This window comes from Panthera onca (assembly GCF_046562875.1).
Source record: "Panthera onca isolate mPanOnc1 chromosome E1 unlocalized genomic scaffold, mPanOnc1 haplotype 2 h2.Chr16_ul_3, whole genome shotgun sequence".
Classification (NCBI taxonomy): domain Eukaryota; kingdom Metazoa; phylum Chordata; class Mammalia; order Carnivora; family Felidae; genus Panthera; species Panthera onca.
This window is the reverse complement of record NW_027675817.1, coordinates 1,024,347-1,036,376: the sequence shown is the minus strand read 5'-3', so window position 1 is coordinate 1,036,376 and position 12,030 is coordinate 1,024,347. Positions and strand designations below refer to the sequence as shown.

Here is a 12,030-nt window from a genome sequence, read left to right as displayed (position 1 = left end):
TTTAGCAATTAGAAAACAAGTTTTATCTAATTATTATTACCTCATATGACTGCTTTTTTCTTCATATTTCTGTTGTAGCTTACATTATACCTAAATATTTCCCATATAGCTCAAACAGAAAACAATCTTGAAGTTCTATAAATGTTTATAAACTACTTGTTTGGAGGAACAGCCTGTTCCAGTGACCCAGCCAATGCTGCTTGGTTCTGATTAAAATATAATGAACGAGTTCAAGAGATCACAACAACAAAGTGTTTTGTCTAAATTCCAGGATTCCAAGCAAACAATGAGAGTTCTTCCCCTTCCCATCATTTTAGGCTACATGTTTTCAGTTCACAATCTTCAAAATCATAAAATCTTAGCAGTAGATACGCATGGCCGTCATGAGTCCCCTAATATCATGCACTGAGATAGGCATAGTATCACTTCTCTGTAATTCCCACCAAAAATGCATAACCTGAACTTACGAAGAAATATAAGGAAAACCCAAAACGAGGGACATTTTACAAATTAACTAGTCAATACTCTTCGAAAGTGTCATGGTCATGAAACTATCCTAGATCAGAGGAGACTAAGGGACACATGACAACTGAATGTAACGTGTGATCCTAGATGAGACCTTGAACCAGGAAAAATACATTTATGGACCAATTGAAAAAAATTGAATAAGGTCTTCAGATGAAATAGTAAATAATATTGTATCAGTGTCAATTTCCTGATTTAGTTCACTGTACTGTGATTATACAAGATCTTAATACCTGGGAAAACGAGATGAAGAGTATATAGAAATGTCTTTCCCTTTGTGTAATTCTTATGATTTAAAAATTATCATAACATGAAAAGTTAAAAATGTTTTTAAAATGTATATCAAATGACAGTCACATTTCAGAAATGCTCAATTACCATCAATTTATCTTGAGAAGTTATACCAGATAAACTATTTCACACTTCTCTTTACAAAGAATATTAAGTATGGCAAAGGTTGGCGACACCAGCAAGATAGATAAGCACTTTCTTCCACAGGCTGCTTCTACCCATGGGCTAAATGCCTACTATTCCACTGTTCCTTTAACAAGTGTTTTAATCTTACTGGAATATAAAGAACTCAGAATTAGGAATGAGGCACAGAGTAATAGTAGTGTATCAGTAAAGGAATCAGAAAGAACATTGTTGTGCCTCCTTAAAAGAGCACATTTTCTGTTCAACTGAGTTGTTTAAAATTTGTATTACTGTGTAAGAACCACTAGTATTTCACTAAGCACTCATTTTAACAATTACCTTCAATATTAAATGCAATAAAAAGATAAGTTTCTTTCAAGAAAATAAACAACTTGAGTAACTTCAGCCAAGGACTATAGGAAGGAGTATTTAATTAAGTTCCAAACACAGGACTTCTGTGATAGAGGTACCACGGAAGGAGGAAACTATATATTGGTTGGAAAACCTTGCTCATCTTTGAGAAAGACCATAAAGCCCTGGGGACCCAAACTGTAAAATAGTAGTTATTTTATCTTTCTTCATATTCCCATGTCCAAAAGAGATGATATCTGAAGCATTATCATATCATGTTGGATATGGATATCATATATTTAAATTACGGAACCTGAACAAAAATTTCACATAGACTCCTTACATATTTAGTTTAAAAATTATAAAATAAGCATTTCCAAAAGAAAACAGGCCCTCTATTTCTAGGGAACTTGAGTGAGTTGAATTAATCTCTGAATAAACTTCTTGGTCAAAGTTAGGCATCTGAAAAAGGGAACACAACCATCTAAAAAGGCACAACTTAAAACCACTGTGTTGTATACACTGATCTATATACCAGAAGTGGTGATTACTCAATAGCACTGACAAATGAAATGCAAACAACTGTCTAATCAATGGTTAATTCAGCTTGTTTCTGTGATGACTCAAGAACTCAAGGACCTATATTTTGACTTACATATATGATACTGACCCAGAGCATTCACTGCAATCTTTTCTTTCGACGAAACCCGTTTTAGGAGGCTGGAATGCCTTCTCACAGCTGGCTTCTGAAGTTTCGGGATACTAAAATTATCACTTTTATCCAGAGACTTTTTGAGGCTTGTAATGCTCTTCAAGCTATGTGACGTAGACTTTGAGTCATGAATTTCAATCTTCTCTGAACTTTTCTTAAAGTTTATGCCATCCTTTGAATATGGTTCCCAGAATCCTGTATCACTGCTATCAACCCCATTTAGGAATTTTTTTATTTGCAAAGGATTTTTTGATCTTTTAAGTTCAAGGTAATCATTATCCTCCATAATTTTATGATATTGGAGGTGTTTTCCATTTAACTTTGGGAATAATGATGGTTCACGTAGTCTGGAAGAGAAACTGCTTTTCATCCTATACTGTGGATAACATTCTGATATATTTGATAACTTTCTGTTTGAGGTAGATTCATCCAAGGCAGATGATTCCATACCTGCTAAGCAAGAGAAACATATTTAATTATTCTATTTACCTGTACCATTTGTAATAGTTTTTAAAAAGTAACAACTAAGTCCTCATGAAAACTATTCAAGAAATTATCAATTGCTTAAATAAACAAAGTTTAAAAAGTTAAATAAGGTTAATATGTTGAAAAACTAACAGAGCTGATAACTAAGACTGAAATATTAACTAGGTTAAATATAATCTTCTGGTTTAATATATTTAAATTCTTTTATCCAAAGCTATTTGAAGTTGCACCAAATCAAAAGTGATAGCCTACTGAAGGTTGTAGTTCTCATTCCCCACTCTGCCAATTTTGAAAGATTATAGGCTAAATATGCCAATACAGCTACAAATCCCTTAGTTATGAGCATACTGAAGTATAAGGAAGTTGGAGTGGGGAAATTTTTATTTATAAAATCAGAATACAGGGGCACCTGGGTGGCTCAGTTCGTTGGGCATCCCAGTTCGGCTCGGGTCATGATCTCACTGCTCATGGGTTTGAGCCCCAGATTGGGCTCTGTGCTGACATCTCAGAGCCTGGAGCCTGCTTCAGATTCTGTCTCCCTCACTCTCTGCCCCTCCCCCACTCACGTTCTGTCTCCCTCTCTCTCAAAAATAAACATTAAAAAAATTGTTTTTCATTTAACATCAGAATACAAATATTTACCCTCCTAAAGATTCTCAGTACTTGTGGGAAAAAATAGTTTGTATATAAAATAACCTCTTCAGAAAAATATTAATACAATGTCCCACTGGGGCTTCCTTTATAAAATTCATCTGATGGCTCAGAATAGTACCTTACATTTGAATAACACATTTTAAAGTATTTCAAATGTTATAATACTTGATTTTATGATAGACTATTATTCTCCTCTTAGAAGTTTAAAATATGTTTGATCATTGAAGGCAAAACTTATAAAACATTGTCTGAAGTTTTCAGTGTGTATAGTGGTAATACATAATAAAATTACAGCTTAACAGAGGGAGGGTAAAAAGATCTATATAAGGGTAAAACTTCTATATTCCACTTGAAGTGGTAAAATATTTATTTTAGCATACTAGAAAAGGTTAAGTATGTATACTATAATCCTTAAAACAACCACTGGAAAAATACAGAGATATAGTGAAAATACATATAGAATAAATTCACATACTAAAAAAATGCTCCCCAAAAAAGAAGGGAGAAAATGGTTGAAAAACAGAGGAAAAAATAGAAAACAAATAATAATATGGTACACCTGGTCTGAATGTATAAGTAATTACATTACATATGATCTAAACACTCCAATTAAAATACAGGAATTATACAAATAAATACAAAAAACATCACCCAACTCTGTGTGGTTTACAAAATACTTCAAAACTGGTGATATAAGAAGGTTAAAAGTAAAAGGATGGAAAATACTTACCATCTAAGCACTAATCAAAAGAAAACTGGAGTTATATTAGAATCAGAAAAAGTAAACTTGAGAGAAAAGAAAATTACCAGTGATCACATACATATTGCATAATGATAAAAGAATCAGCTCACCAAGAAGATAGAACTATTCTAAATGTGAATTCACCTAGCAACAGAGATTCAAAATGCATGAACCAAAACCTGACAAAACTGAAAGGAGAAATAGACAAATCTACAATTATATTTGGAGACAATATTCCTTTCTCTATAACAGAACTAGTAAAAAAAAATCAGCAAGGATTCAGAAGAATGAATAACATGAATTATTATGCATGGGAGTGGGTATGTGATTATTAGTAATATCTATGTCAGAAAAGAAAAATTAATGAAAAAACTTCCACATCAAAGACAAAATTAGAATTCAAAATAAACTTTGAAACGTTCAGGTAATAATAGCAAATTGAACAGCCTTCAAACACTCCATTTAAACTAAGGAATTTTGGGGATGCCTGGCTGGCCCAGTCAGTTAGGTGTCCAACTTCAGCTCAGGCCATGATCTCGCGGTTTGTGAGTTGGAGCCCCACATCAGGCTCTGTACTAACAGCTTGAAGCCTGGAGCCTGCTTTGGATTCTGTGTCTTCCCCTCTCTCTGCCCTCCCCGGCTCGCTCTCTCTCTCTCTCTCAAAAATAAACTAAAGGAATTTTTAAAACATCACAAATCCATAATAACAAAAAAGAAGAGGAAAAGAAACTACTACAATTAAATTTTGGAATCTGGAAAGCTGATGAACTTAGTAGACCTGAAAAGGCTGAACCATAAGGCAGAATGGGGAAAGCCAAGAAGCAACCCAGTTCATAACACAAAAACTCCAAAAGCTCATAAATTAGTAGCATTTAGGTATCTCTAAAAGTGAGGGTAAGAGTGAAGCTAAAAAGAAAGAACTGGTTAAAATCCCTTTAAGTAGTAATTTGATACCTAGGGTCTCTTCACACGGCCAGATATTCACTTTTATCCACTGGGCACAGCCAGTTATTGATCTTCTCCTACTCCAGCAGGAAAGTGACAATTCATCAGAAAGGGTTAAACACAAGGGCTCTGGATTATGGAATACTAAACACAATAGAGGGTAGGAGTATTACCTGCAAAACTCGGAGGGAGGCTTACACTGAATAATGGGAACTTCAGTCTTTCGTCTTATTTAACACCTGGAATTCTATGAAGCAAGGCTATACCTGCGGGAAGGATATTCAAAGTTTCTTTGAACACTCTGACCATCTCAAAAGGAAATATACCCTAAAGACAGTCATATTAAGGGTTTTCCAGGCAAATAGCCCAGCCAGACCACCCGATAGCAGGGTTTCTCAGTCTCAGCAGTACAGGCATTTTGAGACAGATACTTCTTTATTGAGAGAGCTGTCCTGTGTATTGTAGGATACTCAGAAGCATCCCTGGCCTCTCACCACTTGATGCCAGTAATACAGATTGTGATGACCAAAAATGTCTCCAAATGTTTCCAAATGTTCCTGGGGGAAGGGGAAGTTCGGGGCGGGGGGCGGGGGAAATCTCCGAATCATCTCTGGTTAAGAATCATTATCCTACAATGGAACTGGAGAGTGTGATGCTAAGTGAAATAAGCCATACAGAGAAAGACAGATACCATATGGTTTCACTCTTATGTAGATCCTGAGAAACATAACAGAAACCCATGGGGGAGGGGGAGGAAAAAAAAAAAAAAGAGGCCAGAGTGGGAGAGAGCCAAAGCATAAGAGACTGTTAAAAACTGAGAACAAACTGAGGGTTGATGGGGGGTGGGAGGGAGGGCAGGGTGGGTGATGGGTATTGAGGAGGGCACCTTTTGGGATGAGCACTGGGTGTTGTATGGAAACCAATTTGACAGTAAATTTCATATATTAAAAAATAAAAAAAAAAAAAAAAAAAAAAAAAGAATCATTATCCTACAGCTCATAATCAGCTAGTTTTGCCCTCAGTCTCAGAGCTTCCAAATAGCTTTTGAGTTCACCATTCTCAAATATGAGTAGACAACCAAAGATCACCAGACATTTGAGGAACACTCCTAAAATGAAAAACAAACAGAAAAAAATACCTTGGAGGAGACAGAATATGAATGAAAAAGGAAATCTCAAAAGCATTGCAACAGAAGTTCTTAGTTGCAACAGAAGATATTGTTTGTGGAACAATAGAAATGCTCATGAAATAAGAGGAGGATATTATAATAAAATAACAGAGGGGAAAGAAATTATTGGAAATTTAAAAGTACAAATGAAAAACTAAATAGAAGCATTGGAAGATAAATTTAAGGAACTCTCTCAGAAAACATAACAAAGAGTGGCACCTGGGTGGCTCAGTCAGTTAAGCATCCGACTCTTGATTTCGGCCCAGGTCATGATCTCACAGTCGTGAGATTGAGCCCTATGTTGGGTTCTGCGCTGGGTGTGGAACCTGCTTAAGATTCCCTCTCCCTCTCCCTTTGCCCCTCTTCCACTCTCACTCATGAAATAAATAATAAATAAATAAAGCATAACAAAGAGATAAGAGAAAAAGGTTAAAAAAAAAAGGAATCATCCCATTATGTCACATATCCAAATATCAAGAGTTCCACAGAGACAGAAAAAATAGAGGAAAGGAAATCATCAACAAATTATTTTAATTTTCCAGAATCAAAGGACGCTGTATTCAGCACAATCGTTACAAAGAAACTTCTTTCAAGGAGACTTTCAGAAGACTAGAAAATATCCTATATGCTTGAAAAAAAAAAAAATCAGTGTCAAAGTCAAGAGTCAGAAAATTTTGCACTTCAATGGCAATACTGAAAAGTAGAAAACATAGAAAATTATTTACAATCTAGAATTCTGTACCCAAACTATCAATAAAATATGAAGACAGAATCTGTCATAGGAGGAGAGAAGTGAAAAGTCTCCAGCATGTTAATGAAGAAACATCTCAAGATGACAGTTGCACACAAAATGTAGAGGGCAACAAATTCATACTGAAGAACATCAAAATACTCTAAAGAAGATTTCTTCAAGAAGACAAAACTACTAGAATACCTTGTGCAGACAAACTTACGAAGAGGATATTTAGACAGTTGGCAGAGTCTAAGCTTCAATCAGTAATATATATACTTTTTTTTTAAACCAAGCAAATAAGTAAATAAGACAACTCAAAGAGGGAAAAATTGTACAGAAAGAGAAAGCAGCCACAAGATACTTACATGTGGCTCAGCAGCGAATAGTGTGTACATAAATATATTAACATAAATACAGAATTAAAACTTACTCAATTACCCTATGACTATATTAGGAGGATGGATAGGTATGGGAAGTGGATATGGTGGGGACAGGGAAAATGAAACAGAGCTAAATCCTTATTTTTCATATTAAGGAGTTTACTAGGTCTACCCAAAATTTTAAAAAATCAACAAGAAGCAATACAAACATGTTATTTACAGTCATGAAAACAAATATCAGGTAATCAGCTAAAATGTTTGCCTCTGGAGAAACTGAGGAAAGGATCAGGCAAGAGGCTGCTCTATTTGTAGCAAGTTTATTAGAACTATATAATTCTTTTTTCTAATCTTTTTAAATCTTTATTTATTTTTGAGGGAGGCAGAGACAGACTGTGAGCAGGGGAGGAAGAGAGAGAGAGGGAGACACAGAATCCGAAGCAGGTTCCAGGCTCTGAGCTGTCAGCACAGAGCCCAATGCGGGGCTCGAACTCATGAACCGTGAGATCACGACCTGAGCTGAAGTCAGACACTCAACCAACTGAGCCAAATTGAGCTTAAAATTATACACATAGATAATCTTGACCAAAGGATGTCCGGACAGAGAAAGAAAAGGGAGTGACACCATGTGTAATAGGAAGAGATTTTTAAAAACATACTTAATGGAGAAAAACAAAACTAATCATGAATGATACTGAATAATATACTAAAAACAATTTTTAAAAAATGTTTTAATGTTTATTTATTTTTGAGACAGACAAAGCACAAGCAGGGGAGGGTCAGAGAGAGAGAGGGAGACACAGAATCTGCAGCAGCCTCCAGGCTCTGAGCAGTCAGCACAGAGCCTGATGAGGGGCTCGAGCTCACGGACCATGAGATCATGACCTGAGCCGAATTTGGACATTTAACTGACTGAGCCACTCAGGCACCCCTATATTAAAAATTTTTAACTGTCAATGTCAGGATGTCAGAATGACCCACAAATTGCAAATTACATTTTTTTTCTTAGTGTTATTATTTTGTTTTAAAGTTGACTTCATGTTGCAAAATATTAAGGGAAAGATAAAAGAAAATTATGGTAGTTACATAATCAATACTGATTAGGTATATTTAGGATTTAAACTTTTATCTAAAGAGTTAGAGTAATGGGGGGGGGGGGTGCACACGGGTGGCTCAGTCGGTTAAGCGTCTGACTTCAGCTCAGGTCGTGATCTCGCAGTCTGTGAGTTCGAGCCCCGTGTTGGGCTCTGTGCTGACAGCTCAGAGTCTGGAGCCTGTTTTGGATTCTGTGTCTCCCCCTCTCTTTCTGCCCCTCCCCCGCTCACGCTCTGTCTCTGTTGCTCTCAAAAAATAAGTAAAACATAAAAAAAAATTTAAAAGAGTTAGAGTTAATGGGGTCAGAGAAGGCTTTCAGATTCCATATGATAAAACCTACAAATTAGGATTTAATTTAAAGGCAATTTATTTATAAATAAAACTTGCTGTAGCAACAAGAGCTCACTTACAAAAATCTTCATACTGGTGCTGTAGTTCATCCAAAATAAATAGAATATCTCTAATATCCACCATGTGGTTACCTGTAATAGAAAGAGTAAGTTCAAGTGCTGTTATTTCTTTTTTGAACACAAATCTAGTTTCCATCCCATTCTAATACAAAAACAACACAGAGATGTGTGAAAGTAGGAACAGAGGTTGTGAATAATATCTAGAATTGTTAATAGCTCAGTATACACTGAAACATAAAAGACCATTATTTTCTTTTTCCCTTAATAAAAGAGTTTCCCATCAAAAGAAATTAGTCACATTTTAAGCTCCACAGCTAGGTAATCAGGTTAATATTTCATTCATTTAACAAATAGTGTTTTGAGAATTTACTATAGGTAGAATTTCAAGTTTTAGCTCTTTTGTCTTTCTCACTGGATTGTGAGCTCTTCAAGAGTACAGGATGTCATTTGTTTCCCCAATGCCTAGCAAATTATATACTTCCTAGCACTTAAAAACTAATTTTTTTGAGGGGCACCTGAGTGGCTCAGTCAGTTGAGTGTTTGACTCTTGATTTGGGCTCAGGTCATGATCTCAGAGTTCATGGGTTCGAGCCCCACGCTGGGCTCTGCGCTGACAGTGCAGAGCCTGCTTGGGATTCTCTCTTTCCCTCTCTCTCTGCCTCTCTCCCACTTGCACTGTCTCTCTCTCAAAATAAATAAATAAACTTTAAAAAAATTATTTTTTAAAAATTATTTTTGATAAAACAGGGAGGGGGACAAAACATAAGAGACTTGTAAATATGGAGAACAAATTGAGGGTTACTGGAGGGGTTGTGGGAGAGAGGGTGGGCTAAACGGGTAAGGGGCACTAAGGAATCTACTCCAGAAGTCCTTGTTGCACTATATACTAATTTGGACGTAAATTTAAAAAAATAAAAAATTAAATAAAAAAAATATTTTTGAATGAATAAATATACTAAAGGCTGTAAAGAATCATGCAATGTCTACATTGTGGATAGCAGTAAACCATTTACTTAGCATCTTACACATGTACAGCACTCCCATAATTATAACTTCTACCATTCCTTCCCTTGCCTCTGTCTAAAACCATTTTCCTTCTTGGACAGTGTATGACAGAGAATGGGGTCAGAGACAGTGACCTCAAATAATGTTGTTCCAATTGGACACCCAATAGTTCTTGCCTCCAAATGTCTAACTTCGCTTGACATTCAAGGTGAGAAAGACCAGGTGTTGACTTACCTACTTATAAAAATACTAGGTTTGTTCTTCAGCCTATGCCTAAAAAATCAACTATTCAGTTATAAGCATAAGCAAAGACCCTGAAAAGAAGATGCCAGTTTTTAATGTGCCTTTTGAGTCCAAGAATTATTATATACACTATGGTTTTGGTGTTGGGTAAGATTGATTCATTCTGCTTCTTTGAAAATTGGTAAGCTATGTCAGGTCCAGGACTTTAAATCACTGCAAAGCAAGTAAGTATTTGACCCAACCAAAGAAGTGCTACACCAATTGATGTTAAGTTGCCTTCTGATTAGAACTGCTTCTCACATTCTGGGGGTTTTTTTAATTATTTTTAATGTTTATTTATTTTTGAGAGAGACAGAGACAGAATGCAAGTGGGTTGGGGCAGAGAGAGGGGGAGACACAGAATCTGAAGCAGGTTCCAGGCTCTGAGCTGTCAGCACAGAGCCTGACGTGGGGCTCGAACTCACGAGCCACGAGACCATGACCTGAGCCGAAGTTGGACGCTTAACCGACTGAGCCACCCAGGCGCCACTCTTACATTCTGTTTTTTTATTTTCTTGGTATTTATTCTCATTCTGTTCTTGATTGTGGTTCTAACACCCCAGTGAACTTCTGGAACTTCTGTAGAGTCCATATCCCAAGTTCTTAGATCAAAGCATAAGTCCTAAAATAATTCAAGGCTTCAACCCTCAAACTCGTGAATTTGATCAGTGTAAAGTTTCTGTTGGATCATCCAAAAATTAATCCAATGGAGAAGGCTGTATTGTTTATATCTGGTCTCTACTTAAAGAACTCCCCTTTCTGGAAAGAGGTCCAACATTGACCAGTGAGCATGCAGTAGCCAACCATGTATAGATTTACTAGCTCTCGCTCAAATTTATTCCTTCTTCTATGCAATGACAAATACTTCTCACACACATCTAAGACAAATACTACCCATTTATATAGTCTCTGGTGGCCAAATAAGCATTACAGAATCTGAAATTACTATTTTGACCCCTATCTAGCTTATCAAAACCTCAATGAATAATTCCTGGTTGAGACTGAGACAATCAGTACAGTTACAGGTAGCATTTACTTCATAAGAGAAGTTCAAAACAGCTTCCCACTCTTACATTTGTCCTTCTGGAGGAAGCTCATATTGGAACTTTCCTTTCCATTCAACCTGGAAAATGTAACTATCTAATGTGAAAAAAAAGTATCCTAATCATCAAAGTCATATTCAAGGCAACATTACTTTGAAGGTGTTAAATGACTATTAACACATTTCCATAATCTCCACAATAGCTCCACAATATCAGAGACCTTCTCATCAAAAATCGTACTAGTTACTACTTTTCACCCAATTCAATTACTAGATCGGTAAATACCACGAGAGAAAAAACTACTGCACCAATATCCTATCTCAGAAACCAAACTACCAGAACTGTCATCAAGTGATTTTCCATATTCCTCTTGCCAGATCTTAATGAAGCAAATGCTTATTGGACTTCCTTGCAAATTCCAGCAGCATTCCTCTTCATCATGCATACTCATGAAGATATTCTCCATGTTATCAGTACTGCTCCAAAAAACCAAACCAAATACAAAAACAAGATGTTAAAACAGTACCTATATTGGGGCGCCTGGGTGGCGCAGTCGGTTAAGCGTCCGACTTCAGCCAGGTCACGATCTCGCGGTCCGTGAGTTCGAGCCCCGCGTCAGGCTCTGGGCTGATGGCTTGGAGCCTGGAGCCTGTTTCCGATTCTGTGTCTCCCTCTCTCTCTGCCCCTCCCCCGTTCATGCTCTGTCTCTCTCTGTCCCAAAAAAAAAATAAATAAAAAACGTTGAAAAAAAAAAAAACAAAAAAAAAACAAAAAAAAACCAGTACCTATACCAGGGTGCTACGACTTCTACTAGCAGGATAACCGACTTATATCACTCCTTACTTCAAAATTCTGTTACAGAAGAATCCATATCTCTTACCGGGGTAACCCAAAACTTTTGGCATTCTGAGGGTGTCCTTTCCTTTAATGTTTAAGTAAAATAGCCCCGACCCCACACCATACATTATATGAACAGCAATCAATACTCCCTCCAAAATTTGAAGATTCCTGAGTGTTTTATACTCTGGCAGTTGATTTTCGTTTTTTCTATTCCCGTGGACTCCTGATCTCTCTCACATTATCACATC

At 36.4% G+C, this 12,030-nt stretch overlaps 1 pseudogene; it reads right to left on the bottom strand.

Moving 5' to 3' along the window:
* LOC144615442 (EF-hand calcium-binding domain-containing protein 13-like) overlaps window positions 1–12,030 on the bottom strand; it is a 98,941-nt pseudogene that overhangs the window by 50,075 nt on the left and 36,836 nt on the right.